Here is a 15,501-nt window from a genome sequence, read left to right as displayed (position 1 = left end):
ACTAAGCATACTCAGGGCTTTTTAGGTTTGCTGTTCCCTGTGCCTGGAATGTTCTTCCTCTAGATATTACTCCCATTAGTATCTCTGTTCAAATGTTAGTGCCTTAGAGAAGCCTTCCCTGGCCACTCTACCTAAAACAGCATCCCCAGTCACTCACCCTTACCCTGCTTTAATATTTCTTTTCACAGCACTCATTATCTTTTTTTTTTCAATATATGAAATTTATTGTCAAATTGGTTTCCATACAACACCCAGTGCTCATCCCAAAAGGTGCCCTCCTCAATACCCATCACCCACCCTCCCCTCCCTCCCACTCCCCATCAACCCTCAGTTTGTTCTCAGTTTTTAACAGTCTCCTATGCTTTGGCTCTCTCCCACTCTAACCTCTTTTTTTTTTTTTTTCCTTCCCCTCCCCCATGGGTTTCTGTTAAGTTTCTCAGGATCCACATAAGAGTGAAAACATATGGTATCTGTCTTTCTCTGTATGGCTTATTTCACTTAGCATCACACTCTCCAGTTCCATCCACGTTGCTACAAAAGGCCAGATTTCATTCTTTCTCATTGCCACGTAGTATTCCATTGTGTATATAAACCACAATTTCTTTATCCATTCATCAGTTGATGGACATTTAGGCTCTTTCCATAATTTGGCTATTGTTGAGAGTGCTGCTATAAACATTGGGGTACAAGTGCCCCTATGCATCAGTACTCCTATATCCCTTGGGTAAATTCCTAGCAGCACAGCACTCATTATCTGATATTTGTTTATTGACCATCTCCTGCTATAATGCGAACTCCAGAGATCTAGAACTTTTTCTCATTCATCGCTGCATCCTCAGTGTCTGAAACAATGCAAGGCAGAGTAGGTGCTTAATAAACATTTACTGAATGAATGAATGGTATGGAGATGAATGATAGAGGGATTTGGGGATATCTTGGTGGGGAGGAGGGGCTGAAAATACTACAAAATGGGGAAATGCATAGTTGGAAGTTACAGGCCTCCAGGGCCAGACTTGGCCCTATCAGGAATGGTAGGAAGGACAAAAGCCAGGCTCAGCAAAGGAGGGAGGGGAGTGGGAGCCAGATGGAACTCTGGAGGTGTGTACTCTGGGAGCAGAGCCCTCTTGGGAAAGCCACAGTTCAGGTAGAAGGAATGGGGTGGGCTGGAGGCTGAAGTTTACTCAGATCTAAAGACAACATCCACCCCAAGCCAAGGCCTCTCTTGGCCAGATGGTTCCGGAGAAGCCTTAGCATCTGTTCCTCTGTAAATTATCCAGTGCTCCCTCCTGCCTGTCCTCTCTGGTGACAGCTGGAACAATTGTCCAGGAATTCCATCTGCTCTCTTGTCCTTCTCCCCTCCACAGCTCATCAACAATTCAGAACGGAGAGGTATCCCATTTCCCTGGGCCTACGGGTGGGAGCTGGGTCTGTCCCTTAATGGAGCTGGCCTCAAGCCCTCAGTTCTCCACCAACACACACAAATAAAACCTTGGCAGAGACTCCCAGGGTCAGTCATCTTTATTTGCCATCCTGTCCATGGTTTTCAGTCCCATACAACTTTTTATTATTGTTAACTTAATAAGATTACACTAAATGAATCAATCATATTGGTTCTTGCAGAGCTTAAAATAAAGACTCCCAATCATACATCTCCACATGGTTTCCCTTAAATTGCCCATACAGTACTTTCAAAATGTGACATTCATTGCGTTGCAAGAGCACAAACTCAGTTTTTTTTGAAATATGACTTTTACCATTTTCCTAAAAGAAAATTTCCTAAAAGAAATTTGTCTGAAAGGAAGAACAGAGGAAGCTGGTTTTCTTTTCTAAATAGGTACAACCTTCAGATCCCTGCTCTACCTTTCCAAAAATTGCATTCGGATCTACATCGGGAGGGAAGCCCATGAACTCTCAGGTAAACAAACTTACGATATATAAATTTGAAAAGTAATCCAAGTTTATATTTTGTAAACAAGAAAATGATCAATAAATGTGAACATACCTTTGAAAAGAAGGGGAGCCACAGTCCTCCACAGTTTCAAGCTTCTAGGATATGTGAGATTAAGTTCTTTTTACTATGACACTGGTTTACCTCATCACTCCCCACTCTGTGGATATAAAAATGCACATGTGTACACCTCTATACTCATTAAGCCACAATTACATCATTGTTCACCATCACTTAAGAGACCCGTGAGGAAGAGGGTGAAGATTAAAGACCCCTTCTAGGCTTTCAGGGTTTTATGAACTAGATGCAATTTACAGAAGAGACAGGTTCACTATGTTCTGATGGCAGTTTTCATATGGTTGTGCCTTGGTGTCCACAGGACTGGGGGCTGCAGGGCCCATCTGTACGAGCATCATCGAATATTTCCTAACACACAATCCACCTAGATCCAAGATGATTCTTTCTCCTGATTTCACTTATGTAGACCTAATCTCCCAGCTGGAAGGGATGTGTCGATGTGGAGTCCAGGGTTGGCCTGACAGACTTCGTAGGTGCAGAGGGCCTTGGACTAGAAGTGCCATCTTGGACAAGAACAGCAATTTGAGCTCCAGGTGTTGGAGGAAACTGTTGGGGAAAGACTTGAAATTGGCCAGGGCTCAGCCCCAGAGTCTTTTGAACTGTTCATCATGATAGCTAGAAGGGCTGTAGGTCACATGCAACTTTTTTGGTTGCAATTGACGTTGTCTGCTAACAGTTTGAAATCTGTATTCTTATTTATGACCCTGATTGGACATGCTGAACCCTATTTACGTGGTTTTTTGGAGAATGATTTCAAAACTTCAAGAGGTGATAACTTAGTGTGCTTCCCCTAGATTTAAGCTATACACATTTCCTGGGGCACTTGGGTGGTACAGTTGGTTAAGTGTCTGACTCTTGGTTTCAACTCACATCATGATCTCACTGGTCACGAACTCGCTGTTCGTGGGTTCGAGCCCTGCATCGGGCTCTGTGCTGCCAGTGCAAAAACTGCTCGGGATTCTCTCTCCCCCTCTCTCTGCCCTTCCTACAGACTCTCTCTCTCAAAATAAATAAACTTTAAAAAAGTTATCCACATTTCCTAATTCTTATCTTCATAGAAATCTACCACTGCCACCCAGGTGGATAAGCTTTTATTATAGGTAATTGTCTTCTCCTAACTTAGGGTATTGAATTTGATGGGAACCTAAGAAATATCATTTTATTTTTTTTATTTTTTTAATGTTTTTATTTATTTTTGAGACAGAGAGAGACAGAGCATGAGCAGGGGAGGGGCAGAGAGAGAGGGAGACACAGAATCCAAAGCAGGTTCCAGGCTCTGAGCTGACAGCACAAAGCCCGATGTGGGGCTTGAACTCACAAACTGCGAGTTCATGACCTGAGCCAAAGTCGGACACTTAACCGACTGAGCCACCCGGGTGCCCCAGAAATATCATTTTAAAGACCTTGAAACTTGGTGGGATCTTGCAGCCTTTAATATTCTTAGAGCCACATAACTCTTGGAAAATACTTATGGAAGGCAAAAATCCAAAGAAATATTTCTACACCCATATATGTAATAATGCTATTCAGATCAGCATTATTACCACAGCCAAAATGTCCATCAGTGGATAAATGGATAAACAAAATGTGGTCTATACATACAAGGGATATTTTTCCAGCCTTAAAAAGGAAGCAAATTCTGACACATGCTACAACATAGATGAATCTGGAGGACATTATGCTAAGGGCAATAAGCCAATCAGAAAAGGACAATGACTGTAGGATTCCCCTTACATGAGGTAGCATCTAGAGTAGTCAAATTCTTAGAGGCAGAAAATAGAATGGTGGTTGCCAAGTGGGGGGGGGGAGGGGGGACAGGGAGTTAGTGTTTAATGAGTACAGAGTTTCGGTTTGGAAAGATAAAAAAATTCTGGAGCTGGATAGTCAAGCTGGTTGCCCAGTAGCATGAATGTTGGCAATCAGTTCCAATGCCACTGAACTGTGCACTTAAAAACTATTCAAATGGTAACTGTTATATTATGGATATTTTACCATAACGGAACATATTTCAAGGTAAAAAAAAAAACTACTTAAAATATATATTCCATAAATATTACATGACACCAAGTCTTATTTTCTGGCTTCTGGTGGAGTCTTACCTCTCCCAACTCTAAGGCAGGGATTCCCTGGGGCAGACTTTGGGACTCTCCCTTCAGACTTTGGGTACCCTGAGATAAAATCCTGTGCCTCCCCTCTCACACTTCAATTTTGAGTCCTGGGGAAGCTCAGAAAGTACAGAAGAAACGGTTTATCTCGGTCTTCTGCATGGTACTGGGGCCCATTCACCAGACCCTGCTTCACTCTGACCCAATAGGGGCTGGATAGTTCTGCAGCCCCCTGGGCTCTTTGTTGAACCTGAAACTTGGCCTTGAATGAATGTGCTATCCTATAGATTAAGCAACTCTTTATACGTGAAAGGTTAAGAGAAGAGGCTCAGGTTCTAGAAGCCTCAAATAAACCTCTTTTCGCAGCTGCTGGAGCAGCTGGAGCATGACCTGCCTGGGCTATTGATGCCTCTTTCACTCCATCATGGGCATCGGGTGGTTCCAGGGTAGCAAGGGCTTTACGTGTGTGTGTGTGTGTGTGTGTGTGTGTGTGTGTGTGTGAACAATTGGTACTGTTATACTTTACACCATAGTTCTGGATATAGGTGAACCTCTTGTCTCTCCAGGCCTATGCTCATATGTCAGCACACTCTGGTGGTTCCAAATAGACATGTTCCCTCTCTTGATATTTAAAAAAAAATTTTTTTTAATGTTTATTTATTTTTGAGAAAGAGAGAGAGAGCATTGTGAGGTGGGGGAGGGACAGAGAGAGAGAGGGAGATCAAAGATCAGAAGCTGGCTCTGCACTGACAGTAGAGAGCCCGATGCGGGGCTCAAAGTCACAAACTGCAAGATCATGACCTGAGCCGAAGTCGGGTGCTTAACAAACTGAGCCGCCCAGGCACCCCTACATGTTCCCTCTCTTGACATTTTGGACACTGGCTACATGACTGCATACTGGGTTCACCAGCAGGCAAAGTATCTCCCCTCTGCCATTTCTCAAGTAACACCAGAGCACAGAGTCAGTATCTACCTTGCCCAACTTCTTCCCTTTTTGTGAGCAGGTATCTCCTGGTACCCCAAGCATGGCATCCCAGGGCCTGAGACATAGCATTCCAGCCCCTGAGGCACACAGCGGGCCCTGCCAACATACACACACACACACACACACACACACACACACATCATCATCATCATCACACACCGCCCAAAGGTGGGACACAATGGCTGGTTTGGATTTCAGCCCTTGAGCACAGGCTCCAACTCCTGCTGTGAGATAGGAGTGGGAGTGGAGGACAGGAAACAAGGGGGGAGGACACTGGTTTCAGGACCTAAAGGTCCCTGCTCTGGCAGAAAGTATCAAGGGAGTGGACTATCTGGACATGCCTGACATCCTCCCTGCACCAGCTCGGCTCCCACTTGCAGCCTCCACTTTTTGGGCTGGTCAGACTGGCTCGGAGAGATGGTAGTAGGACAAAAGAAGCAGGTGCGTGATTGGCCCTTAGCTGGTGAGGACCAGAGCCAGGCCTGCATGCCCCTGGGTCTCCATGAGGTCCAGGGCCCTCAGGTGTGTCTGGTCCCCCTTTTATCTGAAGTGTATGTATGACAGTGAGTGGGTGTGCCTGCCCTACTAGGCTATAAGCTGCTTGAAGTCAGGGCCCAGAACTTCTTTTCAATCATATTAATTCGTTCGCTTATTTAACTCACGCTTATTGAGCTTCTGGGGTCCCCTCCTAACCTCTGGCCGCAGCACTTACTATCATGCTAGGCTCTGAGAGGGACGAGGAGAAATATTTGTAAGTGGGTCAACGAATGTGTGAATGAATGACCGCCTCCCCTTGCGCCCCATTTTCTTCTCTCTGTACCCCTATTTGGTGTTGGTAGTACCCAAAACTTGTTTGGAAAGGAGGCTAGGGAGAAAAGAGGGTAACTTGGGAACCCACCCCTCAAGTGAGCAGCAGAGAGGCCAAGAAAGATGAACCCATGTAGCTGGGGGCCCTGGAGGAGGGATTCATTGACAGGTACTCAGGAAAGAAATGCTAGGAAAGTGGAGAACCCCACAGGTTTGGGAGAATGGGGTGTTCTAGAGCAGTAGTTACTGTCCAGGTCTGGGATGAAAGTCAGAAGGGAACCTCCTATGTCTATTGGCACCTACCCAAAACAGAGGCCACTATTAGGGTAGGCTTAGGAGGACCCTAAAGTGATCAGGCTCCCTGCCCAATCCACTGCCAAAGTCCTCCCTAAATTGCACTGTGAAGCAAAAATTAAAGCTAAGGTTTGGTTAGCATCAGCCAGAGGGCTCTCAGCGCCGCATAGCCCATGCCAGTCACTTCTCCCAAGGATAGGACAGTGCTTAAGAACAGGATCTCTGAAGCAGCCTGTCTGGGTTCATAACTTGGCTCTATCACTTAACGAGCTGCATGAACATAAGCAAATGACTGAAGTTCTCTGTGCCTCAGTTTCCCTATCTATAAAGTGGGTTAAGCACAGTACCTACCTCACGGTGTTGTTGTGAGGCTCAAAGGCGTTCATGCCTGTAGAGTGCTTATCTATTTACCAGCAAGAACCTCGGGGCTCAGAAAAGCTGGATGTCTCCTGAAGGTCACGCAGCTACGAATGCTGGAGCTAGGATCTGCAGCAGCTTGTGGTACCCTTGCCTTGACATTGCACAGCCTGGAGAGTAATAAGAGTGATCCCGGGCTGCTCTGAGCCAGGGAGTGAGATGACAAGGGTGGTGTGAGAACATTTATCCTCAAGACACCCGGCAGAATGGATGCACGGGAGAAAGGGGCAGGCCTGGACCTGAGAGACCACTTAGGAAATGCTTGTCATGAGTCTAGTGTAGCCAGGAAGGTGTTCATAAGGCCTGAGGCAGTGGGATAGAATGAACCCGGGACCACAGGAGGAAGACCCAATGACATTTGGTGAGCAGCCAGAACAGGGGAGTGGGAAAGAGAGGAATTAGGGATGGCCTTAAGATTTTAAGCCTCAGTTATCCAAAAATTAATGGGAATCTCTGCCAGAAACAGATGATTGGTCCCGGGGGGTTCTTGGAAATCCAAGCAGTGAGACAAGCCCTCTTTCCTGGGTCATTGTTAAATGGGGGAGGGAGTGTAAGTTAGAAGCAGTTTTGCAGGAAAAAAAAAAGGGGGGAACCTGGGTGGCACAGTGGGTTAAGCGTCTGAATTTGTCTCAGGTCTTGATCTCAAAGCTCATGAGTCCGAGCCCCACATGGGACTCTCTGCTCTGATAGCAGAAAGCTCATTTTGGATCTTCTCTCTCCCTCTCTTGGCCCCTCCCCTGCTTGCACGAGCTGTTTCTCTCTCTCTCTCTCTCTCTCTCTCTCTCAAAAATAAATAAACATTCAAAAAGAAAAGCAGTTTGCCGAGACTAAACACTGCCTTTTATATCAAGGGGACTCCATCCCTAGTAGTGGATGGATTCTCAGAGATACTGCCTCAGAAACAGTTGCTAAGAGACAAGCACAGCTCAGAACAGCCCAGTTCAACGTCCCATTTTTTTGTTCTTGTTGCCAACCCCCTCCCTACTCCAGGGCAGGACACTGACTTTACCAGGAACCCCCAAAGCCTCAGTAACCACTCACCCCCAGGCCTCACCCTCCCGCCACCTGTTCACATACCTGCACTTTCACATTCACTATCTCATTCTATCCTTATAGCCACCCTGAGAGAGAGTAAGGCTGGTACTATCCTCCCCATTTTACAGATGAGTAAACTGAGGCCCCAAAAGATTATGAGACTTTCTCAGAGGTCACACAGTCGATGTCAATCAGTGACCAGATTCCAAATCCTGTTCATTTTACTTCCATACACCACACCTGCATTTCAAGAGATCTCAAGGAAATTGGGTGCAGAGGCGCCCACTTCTTTTCCCCAACAGATCCACAGACATCCGTTGGTGTCCAGGGGTGTTCGTTTCTCTCTGGAAATAATAGAATGGGGCATAATGATCTAGTATTAAAGGGGGAGTGAAAATGGATAGTGGAGGATGTGGTAACATCATAGATAAGCACTAAACATCAGCATTGGAACCACTCTTGGAGACCATGGATTAATGCCTACTGTTTACAAGGGAAACTTAAGCCCAGAAGGAAGTGACTTGCCCACTGAATACTTCTGACATTTTGTCATCCCTTTGTTCCAGTTGTTTACCATTGCATATAACAAATTACCTTAAAACTTAGTGGCTTAAGACAACAATAGTCTTTTCTCTCTCAGATTCCTGTGGGTCAGGGATTTAGGAAGGGCGCAGCTGGGCAGTTCTGACTTTGTCCCTCATGCCTGCAACTGTAGTTAGTCAGTGGCTGGAGTTAAAACAGCAGGCGCACTCAAGGACTGCCTGGGCCTCTCTCTTTCTCCACGTACGTCCTCTCCTGGTAGCCTCTCCACTGGGGCTAGTTTGGGCTTCCTTATAGAACAGTGACCTCATGGTAATCACATGCTTTACACAGCAGCTCAGATCTCTGAAGGCAAGTGTCTCCAGAGAATCACATCAAACCTGGATCATCTTTTGTGACCTACCCTAAGAAGTCACATAACTTCACTTCCATCATAGTTCCAAGACTGCCTGAAGTCGAGGAACAGGAACACAGAACCTACCTCGCAATGGGAGGAGTGTCAAAGTCACATTATAAAAGGGGCACCTGGGTGGCTCAGTCGGTTAAGCACTTGGTTTAAGTCAGGCTCTTGGTTTTGGCTCCAGATCATGATCTCACGTTTCACGAGTTCAAGCCCCAAATCGGGTTCCATGCTGACTGTGCAGAGACTGTTTGGGATTCTCTCACTCCCTCTCTCTTTGCCCTTCTGCCTGATCGCTCTTTCTGTCTCTCTCAAAATAAATAAACTTAAAAAAAAAAATTTGTTTTAAAGTCACATTATAAGAAGAGCATGTGGGGTGGGGGGGGGGGGGAGATCTGTGGCAGCCATCTTTGGAAAATGCAACTGCCACCACAATTGCCTAGGAACAATGGCACGGGAGAAGCACACCTGGGTCTGACACCTGGCTTCATCACTCACTCGTTCTGTGACCTTGGGGAAGGCACCCAAGCCCTTGTTATCTTCTCCTCCCTCATCCACAAAGTTGAAACAATAACAATGCCCATCTTGCAGGGTTGTAGGGAGGATGCACCAGAAGGGCCCGGCCCATAGAAATTTTGTTTTTTCTTCTTCCAGGTTATGAGAAAGCAGGGAGCACACCATCAACCTAAATCCTTCCTCCTGCCCATGAAATAGACTCGAATCTCAATAAAGACAAAAACTAAGGCAAATAAGAGTGCAAATTCAGTGCCAAAAAGTATAAGACATGACATGATAAATCAAGAGCTACTTATAGAAGTAAACAAAACAGGGCTGGGCCCCTGGTTGGCTCAGTCAGAAAAGCATACCACTCTTAATCTCGGGGTCATGAGTCTGAGCCCCACCATGGGTGTAGAGATTAGTTACATAAATAAATAAAAGCTTTTAAAAAAAATCTTTAGGGGCCAAAACAATTTTTAGGGGCGACTGGACGGCTTGATCAGTTGGATTGTCCAACTTTGGCTCAGGTCATATCTCATAGTTCGTGAGTTCCAGGCTCGCTTGGGCTCTCAGCTGTCAGCATGGAGCCCGCTTCAGATCCTCTGCCTCCCTCTCTCTGACCCTCCCCGCCGTCTCGCTCTCAAAAATAAAACAAAACATAAAAAATATTTTTAATCTTTAAAGAAAAATAGCAACCAAAAAACAAAGCCCTTGCCCTCACAGAGTGGAGGGAACCAGTCAATATATAATAGATGTGTATGCCAGGTAGAGAAAAACATTGTAAAGAAAAATAAAGCAGGATAAGGGAAATATGCCAGGGTGAGGGTGGGATTATTACACAGGGTGATCGGCAAGGGCCTCTTTACTACCATGAAACTTGAGCAGAGAACTGAATGAAAGAAGGGAGTAAGCTATGAAAATATCTGGGTAAGAGCATTCTAGGCAGTGGAAGCAGCTAGTGCAAAGGTCCTGAGGCAGGGAGCATGCTTGATGTGTTCAAGAATGAACACAGAGGCCAGTTTAGCTGGAGCAGAGTAAAACAAGGAGAATATAGGAGATAAAGCCAGATGGGATCCACTGGAAGGTTTTGAGCAGAGATGTGACATCATCTAACTTCCACCTTTTAAATAAACTTTATTTTCAAATAATTTTAGATTTAAAATAAAGCTGCAAAGATAATAGACAGTTCCCATACACTATTTGCCCAGATTCCCCTAGTGTTAATATTAGACATTATTGTGGTACATTTGTCAAACTGAAAAAGCCAGCAATGGTACCTTAGTGTAGTCTAAACTCCAAATTTTACTCAGACTTCACCAGTCTTTCCACTGATGATCTTTTTCTGTCTCAGAATCTGATTTAGGATACCACATTGCATTTTGCTGGCTTCTTATTTTATCAGGATCACCCCAGCTACTACGTGATAATAAAAGACGCATTCAGAAGCTGTTGTGGTAGTCCAGGCAACAAGAGATGATGGGGCTTGGACCGGATGTCAGAGGTCAGATTGTGAAAAGTGGTCAAATTCTGGATGAAGTTGAAGGCAGAGCCAACAGGATTTGCAGGATGTGGGATGTGAAAGAAAAAGGAAAGTCAAGTATCATGCCAAAGATTTTGGTCTAAAACACTGAATAGATGGAACAGACACTTACTGATCTAGATAGACTAACATAGGAAGCCTGTTTGAGGCTGAAAGTCAGGAGTTTGTATTTGAACATGGTAAGTGTGAGCTGCCTGTTGGATAATCCGAGTGGACGTGTCAAGTAGGCAGTCAGATACATGAATCTGTATTTCAAGAAAAAATCTTGGCTGGAAGTATGAACTCGGGAAATAAGCACTTAGCTTATAGCTAGGACTTAATTAAGACTCCATTAGGCTGGACGTGATCATGATGGAAATGAGTGAAGGTAGAAAAGAGAAGAGGTCTGAAGGTTGAGCCCTGGGGATGCAGAAGAAATTGGAAAGATGAGAAGAAAGCAGAGAAGACTGGGGGTGGGGGTGGGGAGGGGACAGCCATTGAGGTAGGATGGAAAAGCCAATGAGAAGGATCCTAGAACCCCGGGGACAACTGTGTCAGACGCAGCTTACAGAGCCACTGTAATGAAGCCTGAGAAGTCATTGGATTTGACAACAGTGAGGGCATTGGTGACCTTGACAAGAGTAATTCCAGTGGAGTGGTGGGGTGAGAGGGTTCAAGAGAAATTGAGAGAAGAAGAGGTAAAGACAACAAGCACAGACAAATATGTGTTTTTAAGTTTATTTGTTTTGAGAGAGAGAGAGTGAGTGCAAGCAGGGGAGGGGCAGAGAGAAAGAGAGACAGAATCCCAAGCAGGCTCCACACTATCAGTGCAGAACCCGCTGTGAGGCTCGAACCCATGAACTGTGAGATCATGACCTGAGCCGAGATCAAGAGTTGGTTGCCCAACTGACTGTGCCACCCAGGTACCCCAGACAAATATTTTTGAAGAGTTTTCAGTAAAGGGGAGCGGGAAAATGTCGCTGGAAGAGAACGTGGGACTGAGCGAGGACATTTATTTATTTTAAGATGGGAAAGAGGATCCCATAGCAAACTGCTGATATAGAAGAGACAGGGAGAACTGGGGAGCCCTGTAGTTACACTGTGAAAAGGATGAGAACCAGGGCCCGGGTGGAGGGGCTTATACCTCGGTAAGAACACAGGCAGTGCATCTATGGTAACAGGAGGGATGGCAGTGTATGGAAACAGCTGCATGTAGGCGGTAGAAGCATGTAGAAATTCTCTTCAGATTGCTTCTATTTTCTCCATGAAGTTGGAAGCAAGACCACCAGCAGAGTGAGGAGAAAGGAGGAGTGGTTGGAGGTTGGAGGAGAGAGGAGAAGGTAAAAACAGCTTTCAGGGAAGGTGGGAGAGCGCACAGAACTGAGGAAATGCAGGAGCATTGGTGGTTCACACAAAGGACCTCTGAGGGGCATGAATTTTAAGTGAGCCCAGTCAGCCTGGAGATGTGTTTTTTTCCAGCCGCCTTTGGCCACTTGGGTGCAGGCTGGAGAAGCCACAGGGGTGGGGTTTTGCTGGATGAATATGATGGGAGAGAGGAGCCAGGAAGTTGGTGTGTGCAAGGAATTGATGGTAATGATAGATCGTGGAATAAGAGTAGAGTAAGGAGGGAGAGCTGGATGTGATGGGGGTAGGGGACAACAACAAGGAGATAGCATCAATGAATAAGAGACAAGGTCAGTTTATCCACAGGAGGCACAATGCCTGAGGTCCAGGATACTTTTAGGGGTCTACAAAATGTTTTAATTTCATTTTAAAATTAGAAGAAAAGATAGGGTGCCTGGGTGGCTCAGTCGGTTAAGCATCCAACTTCAGCTCAGGTCATGATCTCACAGTTCGAGAGTTCGAGCCCCGCATTGGGCTCTATGCTGACAGCTCAGAGCCTGGAGCCTGCTTCAGGTTCTGTGTCTCCCTCTCTCTCTCTGCCCCATCCCTGCTCATGCTCTGTCTCTCTGTCTCTCTCTCTCACTTTCTCTCTCTCTCAAAAATAAAATAAAAACATAAAAACAATGAGAAGAAAAGATGACTGTAATAAAAACAAATACACAATAATGAATCTAGCCAGGATTACATTCATCTTTATACCAGTGCAATTATAAATATAATTTTTTAATATCCTTTTTCAGAGGGACCCATGAAGATGAAGTGCCTAGAACTCACAAAAATTGTAATGTGGCCCTTAGGAGTCATCCCAGTGGATCCAATTCAATATTAGTTGAATGCATTTATAATGGCAAAAAAGTAAACATAATCTAAATATCTAGAATTGTTTGAGTCCTGGTACTAAGGGCATGGGCTGAAAACAGAAGAGTTGATAATAAGAAAGTATGATACAGGGTGCTAGGCTGGCTCAGCAAGTAGAGCATGTGACTCTAAATCTCAAGGTCATGAGTTCAAGTCCCATGTTGGGCATGGAGTCTCCTTAAAAAAAAAATAAGTAAATTTTTAAAAAGAAAGTATGATACTTAAAACTGAGATTATGAAGTATGTGAAGCTACTTATAGTAAAAAGGCTTTGGTGACCATCCTTCCCACTGGTGGAGAAGAAATCAAGGAAATGGAAGCCAGTTTTATCAGTTATCTATTGCCATATTAACAAAGTACTCCTAAATATAGTGGCTTAAAACTACCACCATTGGGGCACCTGGGTGGCTCAGTTGGTTAGGTGGCCAACTCTTGATTTTGGCTCAGACCATGAGCTCATGGTTTATGAGTTCGAGCCACACATTGGGTTCTGTGCTCACAGTGTGGAGCTTGTTTTGGATCCTCTGTCTTCCCCATCTCTGCCCCTCCCCCACTTGTGCTCTTCTCTCTCTCTCTCTCTCTCTCTCTCTCAATAATAAATAAATGTTAAAACAACAACAATAACAACAACAACAACAACAACAACCCATGGTAATATGAGCTCAGTTCAGTAGTTCTTCTGTTGGTCTTGCCTGGGCTCATTCATGTGGCTGCAGTCATCTGGAAGCTTGACTGGAGATGGCTAATGTGACCTCACATGTCTGGTGGTTATTGGCCAGGGCACCTCAAGGCTCCATGGAGCTTCTCATCTTCCAGTAGGCCAGACTGGACTTCTTTACATCTTGTTGGAAGTTTTCTAAGAGGGCAAAGAGGCAAGCTGCAAGGTCTCTTGAGGCCCAGACTCTGGGGACTCACACGATGTCATTTCTGCCACCATTCATTAATCAAAGCAAGTCAGAAGGCCAGCCCAGATTCAAGGGGTTAAAGAAACAGACTCCACTTCTTGCTGGGAGGAGCAGCAAAATCACTACAAAGGGTCATGTGGGACAGGAGGCAGTGGAGTGGCCATCTTTGCAAACAAACTTATCACACTTATTGGAAGAATTGTCTATGTGATACTGAGTCATCAAGAATCACCGAGAAGTTGATGCCAGTGGGAGTAAAGAGAGTGACAACAAGCCAGGTGCTAAAATCTTCAAAGCATGAGGGAGTAGTGAGCAATGTAATCTGATGCCATCAACTTCAAAGCTTCAAATATCTGTATTGTTTCATTGGTGAATGTCAATGAATTTCATTAATGAAAAGGAACTGTTCATTTTTCACAACTTCTTTGACTCAGTCACTCATCAATTTAGACTCTATCTTAAGAAAATAACTTAAACCATGGAAAAAAACTGTATGCATGAAAATTTGTGGCACTATTTATCTGGGAGCCGTATCCCCAGTGCCTACAATGATGTCTGGCATATAGTAGAAGCACATGGATGCTCAGTAAATATTTGTTGAATGAACTTATCATAGCAAAAAATGTAAACAACCTAAATATCCAATAATGAGGGCTAGATTAAATAAAAATTACAGTATACCTATTTAATGGAATACCCTGCAGCCATAAAAAGTTATGCCTTTGAGGCTGTCAATCAATATATGACATGCAGTTTTTAAAAAAGCAGGATACAACATTATAGATACTGTATAAAAACATCTGGATAGGAAAAATGTTCAAAACAACAACAGTGGCCAGCAGGATAATGAGTGATTTTTTTCTTTTTGACTTTATTCTAAAAGTTTTAAAAATATCATTGCATTTCTTTTATAATAATAACAAAAAGTATGCATTCATTGTGGAAAATGCTGAAAAGCATCAATAAGAAAAAAAATCCATAATCCCATCATTCAGAAAAAATCACTGCCAATAATGAGATAAGTTCTGCTTTGTTCTTGCTCCCCTCCCCCCAACACACACACACCATATTCTTAGCTCTTTGGACATCTTTGGACTTCAAAAGGTGATTCTTAGTAGTCAGGTAGTGTTTACATGCCATAATCTATTTGGCTTACAGTGTAGGTCGTTTGCAATTTCTCACTAAAAACAACAACAACAACAACAACAACAACAACAAAACTTAAATGAATAATCAGAGTCATGGTATTACTCAAATTCAGAAAGCTCTTCGGAAAAGAGATGATCAGAGTTTCGGGGAAGTTGGCTGGAGAGATGGGGTGGGTGCAATGGTGGCTGCAAGCAAAATTAGTCCGGGGGCTCCATCCATGTGTGTTGCGGGTGTCTGTAGGCAGCTGCTCTACACGGGCTAGGGACTCCTCCTTCCAATGTTTTGAAATTAAAGACGGTGAAATCTTGATCTGAAGGACTAGAAGATGGGCAATGGCGTCCCTGCCCTCTGCCCTCTTGCCCTTCGAGAACAGGAAATTGTTTCCTGTCCTTGCCTTACACAGGTGTCTCTGAGCCATCAGCCTGGAGGAGTAGTCCTTCCCCCACCTCCAGATTAACTCTCTCAGTATGAGCTCTGGATTTGGGCAGTTGACAATTAGCCTGAGTTCAAGAATGGATATGACTCGAGTACAGAGGTGGGAACTTGCGGGGGGCACATCT

The sequence above is a fragment of the Neofelis nebulosa genome, chromosome 6 (assembly GCF_028018385.1).
Source record: "Neofelis nebulosa isolate mNeoNeb1 chromosome 6, mNeoNeb1.pri, whole genome shotgun sequence".
NCBI classification, from domain to species: domain Eukaryota; kingdom Metazoa; phylum Chordata; class Mammalia; order Carnivora; family Felidae; genus Neofelis; species Neofelis nebulosa.
Note: the sequence above shows the minus strand (reverse complement) of the source record.